Source organism: Staurois parvus, unplaced genomic scaffold (assembly GCF_062004578.1).
Source record: "Staurois parvus isolate SC_StPar_1 unplaced genomic scaffold, SC_StPar_1.0 ptg001938l, whole genome shotgun sequence".
In the NCBI taxonomy this organism is placed as follows: Eukaryota; Metazoa; Chordata; class Amphibia; order Anura; family Ranidae; genus Staurois; species Staurois parvus.
In genome coordinates, this window is record NW_028319734.1 from 167002 (window position 1) to 182266 (window position 15265).

Sequence of the window (15265 nt, forward strand, 5' to 3'; positions counted from 1 at the left end):
TTTCTGGCTTTCAGATAAAGTCCCGCTGATCTTTTTAGCTTTTTGTAAGAGGTACAATGACCCAATGACCACAAGTGAAAGGAGCATTCTTCCCACTGAATATAATTCTAATGTATCATGAGTTGTAGATATAGTGATTTCTAGTAGGAGTTCCCTGAGCCTGGAAAGTTGTTTCAAAGCTTCCTCTGTGTTGAAAAGGTTGAAAAGGGCTGGGTTAGAAGCTTAGAACAATACAGTACAGCACAAGAAGACACTGAAAGAAGACAAAGCCCTAACCAAAAAAAAAAAATACTGGGAATTTAAAGGTGCCATACCAATAACAATCATAAATATTATGTAAAAAAGAGCTTTATTATACAAAATACAAGACATGATTGTAGTACAAAAGCTAAGCATAAACATGCTCTCTGAAAACATATACAACTACGTCTTGTAACAATAGAGACATTAAGCTGGATGTAAATAACTCCACGATTGTATATTAAGTCAATGAAGAGATTACATTTTGATGTATAGAACACTGACACGTTTCACTGGGCAAAGCCAGCTTCCTCAGGGAGGTCTAGTATTAATCTCTAGGATCATAAGCAGCACCATAGTAAACAAACTGAAAAAAACAGAAAAGACAAACCAGGATACATTGTACATTTTACTAAAAGTATATCTATATATTCAAAGACGTAGTACCTAATTGTTCAAAGTTCACAATGCAAAGTAACTCACAGCGAACGAGAACCGCAATTAACCATTTTGAAGGAGGACCAATTCATTAAATAAATTTAAACATATATAGCATAGAGATGAAGCAAATATAGGTCCTATAGAAAAATACATTGAAATGGTCAAAATAGGCAAAGAAAAAAAAGAAGTACTTAAAAATTAGGAACAAAGGAAGTAACTTTCTAAAATGAGATACTTAAATAAATGTAATAAATACTCCATCAATAGTGTCTTAAAGGCCCAAACAGTTCCAAACTACACCCCTACTCCCAACACTGATATCAAACAATTCACATGAGGACCCACAAGTCACTTCTATCTTAAGTACTTTTTTTCTTTGCTTATTTTGATCATTTCAATTTATTTTCAATTTATTTCAGATTTATTTTTCTATAGAACCTATATTTGCTTCCTCTATATGCTATTTAATGAATTGGTCCTCCTTCAAAATGGGTGATTGTTGTTTTCCATCACTGTGAGTTTCTTTGCATTGTATACTTTGAACAAACAGATTCTATTTCTTTTGACATATAGATATATCATCATACAATGTAGAATGTATCCTGTTTTGTTTTTTCTGTTTATTTATCATGGTTCTGCATATGATCCTAGCAATATATACCAGACCTCCCCGAGGAAGCTGGCAATTATGCATTTTTAATATTGTATAATAAAGCTAATTTTTACATAAGATTTATGATTGGTATTATTATTACAGGTACTTATATAGTGCCTACAATTTATGCAGCATTTACATATATATTGTGCATTCACATCAGTCCCTAACCCTCAAGGGGCGTACAATCTAAGGTCCCTAACTCACATTCATACATACACATAGTAGGGACAATTTAGACAGGAGCCAATTAACTTACCAGCTTCACAGTGTCTTTGAAGTGTAGGAGGAAACCGGAGTACCCCGAGAAAACTCACACAGTCACAGTGAGAACATGCAAACTCCAGGCAGGTGGTTCAATGGTTGGGATTTGAATTGAAGACCCCAGTACCAGCCAGGCAGAACTGCTAATCATTTGGCCACTGTGATGCCCAGTATGGTACCTTAACGTCCCTGGCGGTATGATTATTTCAGATTTTTGGTGCTGAAAGCGGTACCATTTTTTTGCATGGAAATATGTATTTTTTTTAATTGTAGGCCTGTAATTTAGAAATAACTCACTGAAATCTGTCCGGACAAGAGTCTAGTAAACATCCCGGATATGATAAAACTTGAAACGCAAAATCTTAAATTATAATTTAATAAATAATCATAAAAAATAATAATAATATAATAATAATAAATTTAATTAAATAATATAATCAAACCAAAAACACTGAAATGTGAAATAGAGCGCCAAGTTCGCACATCACTGAGCTCAGTCGCAGAATCGTTTTCAGTGTCTGATGAGGAGTTTCCCCCACGAATCATTATCACTCAATTCTGCAAGTGGTTCTGATTTACTATCGCTGTTCTCTAGCCGGTCTAAAACTGCTTTTGACCTAAAGGGACGCTTTTTGGACGCCATGGACGTTTCTCAGTTTCCAGGCAGAAAGAACAGCCAAAATGCAGGCAGGGGACAGGACAAAGCACTCGGGACAAAATGTATGTGAAATGGTTTGAAACAGCAATGTTTTACTATGTAATAATCATTTTTAAAAAAATGACATTTTTTTTAAAATTTCAAATTTGCCGCCGGTTCCGTTGCCCGTACGTCCCGACGTCACAGGGACCAGAACACGGAAGCCGGATGCCGGCATCGGCCGGAGGAGATGGCCGGGGACACTGCAGGGGATGCATTGCGGGAGCGAAGGACAAGGTAAGCACTGCAGGGACTCCCTATGCAACGCTGCATGGTAAGCCCGAGTGTAGCTCGGGGGGTTACCGCTTTTGGTACTGAAACTTTACTCCGAGCTACACTCGGGAATACCGCCAGGGGGGTTAAAAGTCCCGTTAGTTTTCTTGGTTAGAGTTTTGTCTTCTTTTAGTGTCTCTGTAATAAAGGATGCGGTACCAGTACAACCTATTGACAAGGTAGAGACCGTTGTTTATACGGGTCTCCTTCCCCTTTTTTTCATACCGTACTGTACAATAAGGCCATATTAACCACTTGCCAACCGCAGATAGCCCAATGACAGCTACACTGTAGCCGGCCAGTTCTGTGGCCGGCCAGATTGCACCCGGCGATCTCTGTGATCACTGTGTCCTACGGACTCGGCTGATCACGTCATGTGGTAAAAAGGCCAATCACAGAGGCCTTTTAACACGTGATCAGTCGTATCCAATGACACAGCAGATCACCGGTAAATGCAGTTGCCAGTTATTGGCTGCACTTTCCTCTCGCTGTCACAGTGTGAGGAAAGTACTGCTGATAACCGTCAATTGTCGGAGGAGGGATCGGCACCAATCAGCAGGGCACTGATGATCAGTGCCCTGATGAAAGGTGCCTAGCAGTGCCACCCACCAGTGCCACCCATCTGTGCCCAGCAGTGCCTCCCACAATTGCCTAGCAGTGCCACCCACCTGTGCCCATCAGTGCCCAACAGTGCCACCCACCAGTGCCACCCATCTGTGCCCAGCAGTGCCTCCCACAATTGCCTAGCAGTGCCACCCACCTGTGCCCATCAGTGCCCAGCAGTGCCACCCACATGTGCTCAGCAGTGCCACCCACCATTGCCGCCCATCTGTGTCCAGCAGTGCCTCCCACAATTGCCCAGGAGTGCCACCCACCTGTGCCCATCAGTGCCACCCACATGTGCTCAGCAGTGCCGCACATCAGTGATGCCCAGCAGTGCCACTCATTAGTGCCCATCAGTGCCGCCAGTCAGTGCCCAGCAATGCTGCCAGTCAGTGCCCAGCAGTGCCACAAGTCAGTGCCACCCATCAGTTGCGCCTATCAGTGCCACCTATCAGTGATCATCATTGTTGCATATCAGTGCCAGTTCATCAGTGCCACCTATCAGTGCCCATCAGTGCCACCTATCAGTGCCCAACAGTGCCGCCTGTTAGTGCCATCATTGTTGCATATCAGTGCCAGCTTATCAGTGCTACCTCATCAGTGCCACCTATCAGTGCACATCAGTAAAAATTGGATGAAGATTATACCGGGTGTACACAGGTGTATACATTATGATGTGATGAGCGATTTTTTTGCCCGTTCATGAGGTCTAAGAGTGGAGTGAGCAGGTTTTTCACCTGGTTGATTGAGGCACGTTTGGCACAAGACAAAGATTGACAAGTATACCTACTGTATATACAATATATATCTCAAGATCGACTACACAAATTTACAACTGTCTGGTCTTGCTGCTCTCATTTCTCAAGTCCTCATGCCCACTGGGCGTTTTTACAGCGGCTGTTTTTGGCTTTTGACATTTTTTTCTACAGCCAGTAAGCCCCCCAACATGTTATCCTATGTGTCCATGCACACATAGACTGTATGCAACGTTTTTTTGGCACGGACGTTTTTTGGCTGAAAAAAAAAATAAAAAATTAGTGGGTTTCCAGAGGAGTTTTTTAGCTGTAAAAATGCTCTAACGATGAAAAACTCATCAAAACAAGGTAAATCTTGGTGAAACGCCGCAAACCGGTGTTTTTGCTTGTTTTTTTTAAGTAAAAAAATGCTAAAAATGTGAATGCAGAAAAACACTGCTAAAGGCTACTGCAAAAATGCTAAAAAAGCTGAAAAACTCTTGTTTTTAACGTGATTTTATGCGTTACCAGCGTTACTAAAACACCCGGTGTGCATGGAGCCTAACTACTCAGCAATACAGGAAATACATACAATAGAAGGCCTTAATACTATACTGTACTGTGATCATATTTCCCACTCTTGGGTACATTGTATATTTATCCCTTGTATGGGCCATTTAGAGAGGGGGAGGAGTTGTGGGGACCAGAATATGATGCAGTATACCGGGGTCTTCCCCTTCACTTTCCTTCCCCATCTCCTTTCCCCCTTTTTTTTCTTCTTTTTTTCTCTTTTTTATTTATATTCTTATTCGCCTCCTGCAGCCGAACAACCCCAGCAGGAAACCTCCCTTTTTGTGGCTATGAGGTTTGCTCCACAGATATTACTTTGCCTTTAATAGGAGATTTTCTGTACGTGGATTGATATCATTTGTTGTAGGGATTGGGGTATTTTATACCATTTTATACCATTTTTTGGCTATTGGCCTACATTTGACTTGTACACCCTTTGTCTTTCTTATATTGAGCATACTTTATATTTCAGTTAACTCTTTGCTCTTTTATTGTCTTCAATTCTTTATAGTAACATGATTGGTACTTGTACTTGTAATTTGTTGTATAACATAAATAAAAAATGTATGGTAAAAAAACCCTCTATGCTCCCATACTATGGAGACTTTTCAGTTTCTCATTCATGACATTTCTTTCGGTAAATGGCAAGAAAAAGGTGTATATTGGTTGGCAGCCATACTAGTCAAATGTGAATTGTTTCCCTTTGAAAAACTTCAACTTATTCAATTCTGCAGATTTCTATGCCCAAAAAGAGCTGGAGGAATTTGAACTGACATTCCCACAAAGGTAAAAGGCATTTCCCTCTTTTTGAGCTTTTACAATGCAAAACAATATTTACAAAATTGCCCACAATGACTAAATTGGAAAGAGTCCGTAACATATCCATCACAGATCACCAATGGTGTGAAGCACTTGTTATTAATGCTATTCATTCCCGCTGCATTAACAACTGGGAAGCAGCTCAAAAAATCCAACTTTGGTGACACTTAACACCATATGTAGTAGCTAAATTCTCCCCCGATGCTTCAAATACATGCTGGAGAGGCTGCCGTCAAGTAGGCACAATTTTCCATACAATATGTTATGGTCCTGCTCAAACCTTAAAGAGTTATTGGAACTCAGTGTTACCATATTACAGGGCAACCAAACGCACCCACTCCAGAACTGGCCTTGTTGACTATGGGGATGGAATCCATTCCATTTATACTTAGGACTGGTGTGATGAATGTACTATTTGCAGTAAGATTGATGGTGACTAGGAACTGGAAAAGCTCAGCAGTCCCTAACATTTCTGATGTTCTTAAGACATGTTGACCTGATCTATGTGTATGAAAAAAATAATAGCATCTAGATTCTAGATATGGAAAAAGAGGAGATTTCCATAACCAGTGGGCTATATGAGAATTAGCTCAAAAACACTTCTTAGGCTCCACTGGTATCCACCTTTTGTTTGCTGGTTAAGCATTTGAAACATATATACTTACTACAAGAGGCGTTCAAGTCCAAGTGGGACTTTTCATTTTACAGATATAAAAAGGGATGCTTGTGTGGCGGTACCACATGCAGTAGTAAGTGGCCAGTTTGTCCTATTACTTATAGGTGACGCACATGTAAAGGGCCAGTCAAGAGACTGTTAATCAAGATGGCAGACAATAGTGTTAGTATATGTATGGAACAGCATGTTTTGATGATGTTTCTTGTGAACCAAGGCGTAAAACCTTTGTATATATACAGAAGACTTCATTCACAGTGCAGTAATGAGACGCTCAGCAGCAGTAAGACATTTGAATGGTGTAAACATTTCATAGATGGCTGTACATCCATCAGTGATGATCCTGGCCATGGTGGTTCCCAGCCCACAGCAGTCATTTTTGTGAACATTCAGTGTATGGAACACCTTATCCTGGATAATCAACACATAACCTGTTGTGAAACTGCTTAAAAGACAAATCTTTCTGTGGGAATAGTGAACACAGCTGGCTGTCCGAGGATGGTTCAGGCGTACTGACAAATCTTTCTATGCCAAAGTTTTCCAGGCATTACATTGTGAAAATGTTAAATCCGGGGATAAGTGTATGAATGTAGCAGGGGAGTATGTTGAAAAATAACTCCTTGACCTCATTTTATAAACTCAAAAGTCCTGGTTTGATTTGAACACTTCTTGTATATTACTTTTATTGGTATGTTACTATCCTGTTACTGCAGAAAACTCTCTGGATTATTGGACGTTTGCAAATCATATTTTTTCATTCCATTTTTAGTTCTTTTCTGTTTCTATTTTCTGTTATTCTAAAATTCCAATAAAGAATTATTCAAAGTAGAATTTAAAATACAATTTCTGTCATCAGTGTTGAAAAAAATACCCTTTTTTTTTAACAAGTGCTAAATGCCTGCTCAAGATCTAAAATATTGCCACCTTTTTAAAAAGGCTCTCTGGTTTTGGTGCAATCCTGTCTTTCCATTTTAGGTGTCCATATGATACTAATGTTTATTCTGTGGCTTTCTTAAAAAGACTTTATAGCTATAGCACAAACCTAAATACTATTGGTATTGCCGGTGACCAAAGAAAGATACTATATTTTTTTTACAGATGCTAATTGCCTGCTTATATTCTCAGAAATTATGCCTTGATCAAATAGTCTTTTTAGCTGTAATTGTACAGTTGTATGCTATTTCCATCATCAGTGTAAAAAAAAATCCAGTAATATTTTTTTTTACAGATGCTAAATTACTGCTCAGGATTTCAGAAGTTGTGGCGTATTCAGCTGTGCTGAAAACCTGTATGCTATTTGCATCTTCAGTTGACAAAAAACTTTTTTCTATAGATGCTAAGGCCCTGATTCACTAAGATGTGAGTGTAATAGCAGAGACTGACCATTCAGGCAGACTCCGGTCAATCAATCAGTCGTCTGACCAGCGTCTAGCAAGCTCATTGACGAGCGTCTATTGACTACTTTGCTATCACTGGCACATTTTTAGGTGCAATACCGGATATGTTCGCTAGATGGCGCACAAGCGCGGGCTTTATTTACATTGGCGTTTTCATGATGGCAAAAGAATTCTTAGAATGTTATAAATACACCTGTACACCTGTATTAGAATTTTCTATTTTCTTCTATTTATTTTCTTGCTGTGTCTCCAAAATGATCAGGAAACTAATGCATTTACTAATGAATGTCATACATTCTGTACTCAAATGTTAAACATTTACACACTTATATCTCAAATAATTTATATACTTCTAATTTCCCAATATAATTATATATCTTCATTCTCTTTAATCACGTAACTATTCTATGGTAAAGACAAGTGCAGCGCTATAAATGCATGTGATCAATAATGAACGCATGTAAAAACCAAAAAGTGCAAAGAATTGCAACAATGATGTAATATTGTAAATGGTGCTAAAATAAGTTCATAGAATCATTCCTGAATAATGGAATGTCCTTCGTGTGAGAGTACCAACTCAGAGAGTGCCTATGAATGGCACGTGTGGTCTCTCCGTGACGGACAGTAGTGCATGAACTCGTGAAAGGTAAACCACCCTTGGGACTGGTCTACACTCACCAGAACAAAAGTATTAATGTGTATGGGTTATACACTCCACACATCTGGGGGTGCAGCAGTATGCTGGCAGTTATGGGTTAGTCATCCAGCTCCATCCATCCATCCATCAGGGTGGGTGCCCAAATGGTCCTGGGGAGGAATTAGCTCAGCCACAGGAGCCAGAAAGGTGCTCAATAGTGTAGTACACTGTCACAGGGGTGGATGACCTTTCACGAGTTCATGCACTACTGTTCGTGGTTATATTTATCTTGTGTAATACCATTTTAGTAGTCTATATCATGTGACCAGCGCTCGCTCTATCATTTTCAAACAATGGAACTATTCTACATTATAGCTCAAACTGTGTCTCCCACAGTGGTTTAGTGGTTAGAGCTCAGAACTTACAGCACTTGGGTCATGGGTTCTAATCCCGGTCATGGCTACATCCTAAAAAATGGAGATCAATTTTCTGGGTTGTGTCAGTGCCAGGAATATTGATCAAACAATTATGATTTTGCCTAATGACTAGAAAGTGGATGAATGTACTCTTCTGCCAATTAGGAAATGTGCCATTTTCATGCCGTGTATATTTCATTGCAACATTTTTCTCTTTTAAATCTGTCTCCTTATACAACTTGACCCCCTCCCCCACCCCGCCATCACCTGTCCCATATGCAAATCTATGGATCACCGCCCCACTCTTTAACTATCTATTTACTGATCAAGTGAATGTGTCTCATTTTCTATCAGCTACAGCTCAGATCTCACATTATTATACAATTGCTGATTGTATCTCACCACTAGTCTGATTGAATTCACAATTCCTGGTCAGTCCCGTTCCCTGACCTCTAATAAACTTTAGGGCCAGTTCACACTACATGTGTTTCAGTTGCTTTTTCGGCATCACAAACGCACAGAAAGAAGGTTATGTGGTTGTCAATGTCATAGTTCACATCAGCACTTGCATTTTCAGTGCATTGCAGGTGCTGTAAACAAAGTTGACCACGCTGCATTGTTTCTGCACAGAACTGTACTGGAACACATTGAAACGTCCTTGAATGTACTAAAACGCACATGTCCCTAACTACATTGAATACAAAGAAAATAGAAAAAAATAAGTGGAAGGGATATAAAAATGCAATGTAAACATGTCCAAAACGCATCCAAAATGTACTGGAACACACTAAACATGCATGCCAAAAGGGCATGAAAAAAACCCATCAGGAACACATCTAGACTGTTTCTATAGTGTGAACCAGCCCTTAGGACTTGTTCACACCATTGGTGGTGCAGAAACGCATGCAAGAACACACATTTTCCAGCACAGCAAAGAAATGCAATGCCCTATGTAGATGTGCGCAGGTACCATGATGAAAACGTTGTTGCACCTACACACGTCTATTAAAAACAGCCCCATTCACAGCCACAAATACGCATGGCACCACACTACTGTGCGGTTAGGTGCGACACACTTGGAAAATAACATAAAAATAAGCCAACATGGCTAAAACATATCTTGAAAATATGGGGACTCTGATATCCGGCGACAGTCCGTTCACGAACGAGAAGCAATTCTGCACCCCTAAAACCAACATAGAGGAAAGGGATGGTCAAATTGCTGTGCTGCTTCCAAACCACCTCTGGCATGCCAGGGTCATTATGCAGGTCCTCGATGCCAGTTCTTGCCTGCGGCCACAAAATATCCACTGGCCACAAGTGAAGGTGAGTGGAGGACGTGAAGGTGGATTTCTACCAGCTTCAACCGCAAGCAGTACCACTCCTGAAAAATGAGAGCAAATAATCATTGACACGTCATCATGACAGTCAATTCTCAGTGCAGGCTATCTAGAGTGTCTTCCTTTTTAACCATTTCAAGAGTTCAAGGAAACATTCTTGGAGCATCTACTGTGTTTGGAAAGGCCAAAGGTCCCCCCCTCCCCCAGGCACACTAATGCTTATGCAGACCATAGACGGGGAGAAAAACGGCCGATTTTTCTTTTAAAAAATGAAAAATTGGTTGTTCAAGCGGCCGACGTTGCCAGCAATGGTAAAAAAAAAAATCGGCCGATTTTCATCCCGTCTACAGCCGGCAAAAAGTGTCCCTGCAGAGAGCTCCGCTATTTCTTTGACAGTTCCTTGACATTTACAGCGGTTGCAACAATGTATCTATTTGTATCCATTTAGGATACAGATGTTTTTATTCGGAAACAAATAGATACAATGTTGCAACCGCTGTAAATGTCAAGGAACTGTCAAAGAAATAGCGGAGCTCTCTGCAGGGACACTTTTTGCCATACTGGAATTCCTCTCATTTTTCATCCTTCTTCCTCTTCTTCTTTTTCATCATCATCCTCTTCTTCTTTTTCATCATCATCCTCTTCTTCTTTTTCATCATCATCCTCTTCTTCTTCATCCTCTTCTTCTTCATCATCTTCATCCTCTTCTTCATCCTCTTCTTCTTCATCATCTTGATCATCATCATCCTCTTCTTCTTCTTCTTCATCATCATCCTCTTATTCTTCTTCATCATCATCCTCCTCTTCATCATCATCTTCTTCTTCTTCTTCTTCTTCTTCTTCTTCATCATCATCCTCTTCTTCTTCATCATCATCCTCTTCATCATCATCATCATCCTCTTCTTCTTCTTCTTCTTCTTCATCATCCTCTTCTTCTTCTTCTTCTTCTTCATCATCATCCTCTTCTTCTTCATCATCATCATCATCATCCTCTTCTTCTTCATCATCATCATCCTCTTCTTCTTCATCATCTTCTTCATCATCCTCTTCATCATCATCCTCTTCTTCATCTTCTTCTTCTTCTTCTTCTTCTTCATCATCATCATCCTCTTCTTCTTCTTCTTCTTCATCATCATCATCCTCTTCTTCTTCATCATCATCATCCTCTTCTTCTTCTTCATCATCATCATCATCCTCTTCTTCTTCTTCTTCATCATCATCCTCTTCTTCTTCATCATCATCATCCTCTTCTTCTTCTTCATCATCATCCTCTTCTTCATCCTCTTCTTCTTTTTCTTCTTTTTGTCTTCCTCTTGCAGGTCACTGCTCATGTGCAGATTTTTTATCAGTAAAAAATCGGCCAATTTGCCCATCATTGCCGCGAAAATCGGCCGATCGGCAAATTCGGCCGTTTTTTTTTCCAACTTTACCGAAAAAAAAAATCTGCCAAAATACCGAAAAACGGCCGAACAAATAGCCCACTAACGATCCGAAAATCGGCCGATTTTATTTTCGGACGAAAAATCGGCCAATTTTCGACCCATCTATGGCCTGCATAAGATATGGTGTGGCCCTAGGGTCAATGTGTGTTTAGAATACTTCCAAAATGCACATACAAAAACACTCCATCCAAATGCATGTTGCATTTCTATAGCATGTTAAACAGAAAAAAAATGCACTTACATAATGTTAACATGCGCAAGTAAAAGTAGACAAAATCCACATCCTTTTATTCTGGCTTCACATACATGCATTGTGGTCTAACACCGCACTCCTGGGCAAATCACATGCAATTTGTGTGCGTTGCAATTAGAGACAAACATTTTGCACACCTCAAATTGCACCGCATCCGGGCCAAAAATGTGCAGGACCCTTTTTCAGGGTATGCACATGTATTGTACTGTCCAAGGCATTGCACACTAACGCATTGCACACTAAAAATGTCAAATACGTTAGTGTGTACAGTGCATGAGTGTAAAATGCGTTAGTGTGTACAGTGCATGAGTGTAAAATGCTTTAGTGTGTACAGTGCATGAGTGTAAAATGCTTTAGTGTGTACAGTGCATGAGTGTAAAATGCTTTAGTGCACACTGCAGTGTACAACGCATTGCACACTGTAATACACTGTAATACCGTGTACACCCACACATTGTAGACTGTAATGCACTGTACTCTGTCATGCAGGCTGGAGCTACGCATTGCACACTGTGATACCGTGTACACCCACACATTGTAGACTGTAATGCACTGTACACTGTCATGCAGGCTGGAGCTACGCATTGCACACTGTGATACGCTGTCCACTGTCATGCAGAATCCAGCAACGCATTGCACACTGTAATACCATGTACACCAACACATTGTAGAATGTAATGCATTATACGCAGTATACATGTCCAGATATTCAAAGATTAGCCATGAAGGCCTAGCTGGTTACCTATTGGGCGACCGCAGATAGCCGAATAACGCTACACTGCATCCAGGCAGCTCTGGGAGGGTGTCATATGACATCCTGGCAGAACGCGCTCTCCGTGATTGCTGTGTCCTAAGGACACAGCTGATCACGTGATGTGGTAAAGGCCAATCACAGCGGCTTTTTACCATGTGATCAGCCATGTCCAATGACACGCTGATCACCGGGAAATGCATTTGCCGGGTCTTGGCTGCACTTTCATCACGCTATCAGAATGTGTGGAAAGTACTGCCGAGAACCAGCAGTTATCAAAGCAGGGGTCGGCCCCGATGATCAGTGCCCACCAGTGCCACCCAACAGTTACGCCCACCTGTGGCCAGCAGTGCCACCCACCAGTGCTGCCTCATCAACGCACATCAGTGTTGCTAAATTACCAGTTTACCAAATGTTATAATATAAACAGACTTTTATTCATTATGAGCTATTTTGTGGTTTATCGAGCAAAAAGTAAAACACACAGCAGCAAGTCAATACCACCCAAAGAAAGCTCTATTTGTCTGAAAAAACTGATATAAATTTAAGATGGGTACAATGTGGCATGACCGCACAATTGTCATTCAAAGGGTAACAGTGCAGAAAGATGAAAATTGGCCAGGACAGGAAGGGGGTAGGAGTACCCAGTAGGCAAGTGGTTAATATAATTGACCCATCAATACCCAGGAGCTAATGTACAGATAAGTAGCATGTGCACCAAGTGAGATTCTGCTAGGCCCCACCCACAAAATTGCAATTACCTGTCCCTCACATGTTATAAACATGTTTGCAATGGCCACACTTACTGTACATACAGTCATGGCCGAAATTGTTGGCACCCTTGATATTTCTCCAGGAAATCATGTATTTCTCACGAAACGTATTGCATTAACACATGTTTTGCTATACACATGTTTATTCCCTTTGTGTGTATTGGGACAAAACAAAAAAAGGGAGGAAAGAAAGCAAATTCGACATAATGTCACACAAACCTCCAAAAATGGGCTGGACAAAAGTATTGGCACCCTTTCACAACTGCGGATAAATAAGAATGTTACAAGCATGTGATGCTCCTGTAAACTCACCTGGGGCAAGTAACAGGTGTGGGCAATATAGAAATCACACCTGAAAGCAGATAAAAAGGAGAGACGTTCACTTAACCTTTGCATTGTGTGTCTGTCTGTGCCACACTAAGCATGGACAACAGAAAGAGGAGACGAGAACTGTCTGAGGACCTGAGAACCAAAATTGTGGCAAAATATCAACAATCTCAAGGTTACAAGTCCATCTCCAGAGAACTAGATTTGCCTTTGTCCACAGTGCGCAACATTATCAAGAAGTTTGCAACCCATGGCACTGTAGCTAATCTCCCTGGTCGTGGACGGATGAGGAAAATTGATGAAAGATTGCAACGCAGAATAGTCCGGATGGTGGATAAGCAGCCCCAAACATGTTCCAAAGACATTCAAGCTGTCCTGCAGGCTCAGGGAGCATCAGTGTCAGCGCGAACTATCCGTCGACATTTAAATGAAATGAAACGCTATGGCAGGAGACCCAGGAGGACCCCACTGCTGACACAGAGACATAAAAAAGCAAGACTACAGTTTGCCAAAATGTACTTGAGTAAGCCAAAAGCCTTCTGGGAAAACGTCTTGTGGACAGATGAGACCAAGATAGAGCTTTTCGGTAAAGCACATCATTCTACTGTTTACCGAAAACGGAATGAGGCCTACAAAGAACAAAACACAGTACCTACGGTAAAATATGGTGGAGGTTCAATGATGTTTTGGGGTTGTTTTGCTGCCTCTGGCACTGGGTGCCTTGACTGTGTGCAAGGCATCATGAAATCTGAGGATTACCAAAGGATTTTGGGTCGCACTGTAGGGCCCAGTGTCAGAAAGCTGGGTTTGCGTCCAAGATCCTGGGTCTTCCAGCAGGACAATGACCCCAAACATACGTCAAAAAGCACTCAGAAATGGATGGCAAAGAAGCGCTGGAGAGTTCTGAAGTGGCCAGCAATGAGCCCAGATCTAAATCCCATTGAACACCTGTGGAGAGATCTTAAAATTGCTGTTGGGAAAAGGTGTCCTTCCAATAAGAGAGACCTGGAGCTGTTTGCAAAGGAAGAGTGGTCCAAAATTCCGGGTGAGAGGTGTCAGAAGCTTATTGATGGTTATAGGAAGCGACTGATTTCAGTTATGTTTTCCAAAGGGTGTGCAACCAAATATTAAGTTAAGGGTGCCAATACTTTTGTCCAGCCCATTTTTGGGGTTTTGTGTGACATTATGTCATATTTGCTTTTCTGCCTCTGTTTTATATTTGTTCCAATACATACAAAGGGAATAAACATGTGTATAGCAAAACATGTGTTAATGCAATACCTTTTTTGTGTGAAATACTTGATTTTCAGGAAAAATATCAAGGGTGCCAACAATTTCGGCCATGACTGTATAAGGATCATCTCCTCAGTTGATAACTGTGCTCTCGCCATGTCCAAATGCCAATAAGGTTATCAAAATTTTCAACCAACACAAAACCTCCAACCACTTGTCATCCACTTACACTCCCCACAACCACTTCCGGGTGCGTGCGCACGTGATGACGGACTTCCAGGATAGCCGTTCATGCGCCATGCGGACACCTGTTTGGTGCTTATTTGTTTGCAATCGCGCATTTTTATGTGCGGCTATGATAGCTTTCGCAAATGTGTGTTTCTTATTGATTTGTTTTTTTTAACCTTGGCTAATATTTGTTGCCAAAGGCCAAAAATCAACAAAGTGTGGACTATTTTATTACTGTAAATCGAATTGTAGAAAACCTGTAGCTGGCTGCACAGTGAATGTGACATTCATTAGTACATAATATTGTGGTGCAAGTGGGTTTTTTTTTTTTTGGTTTTGAAAAAGCCAGTTTGCACACACTTGCATATTCACGCTCTTACAAGCTACATTTGAGCAGATTATATAAGTATACAAAGTAACTATTAAGGTTGTTCATATATTGAACATAAAATAAACACAAAAACATCGGTCAAATATTTATTGATCAAATATATCTTCA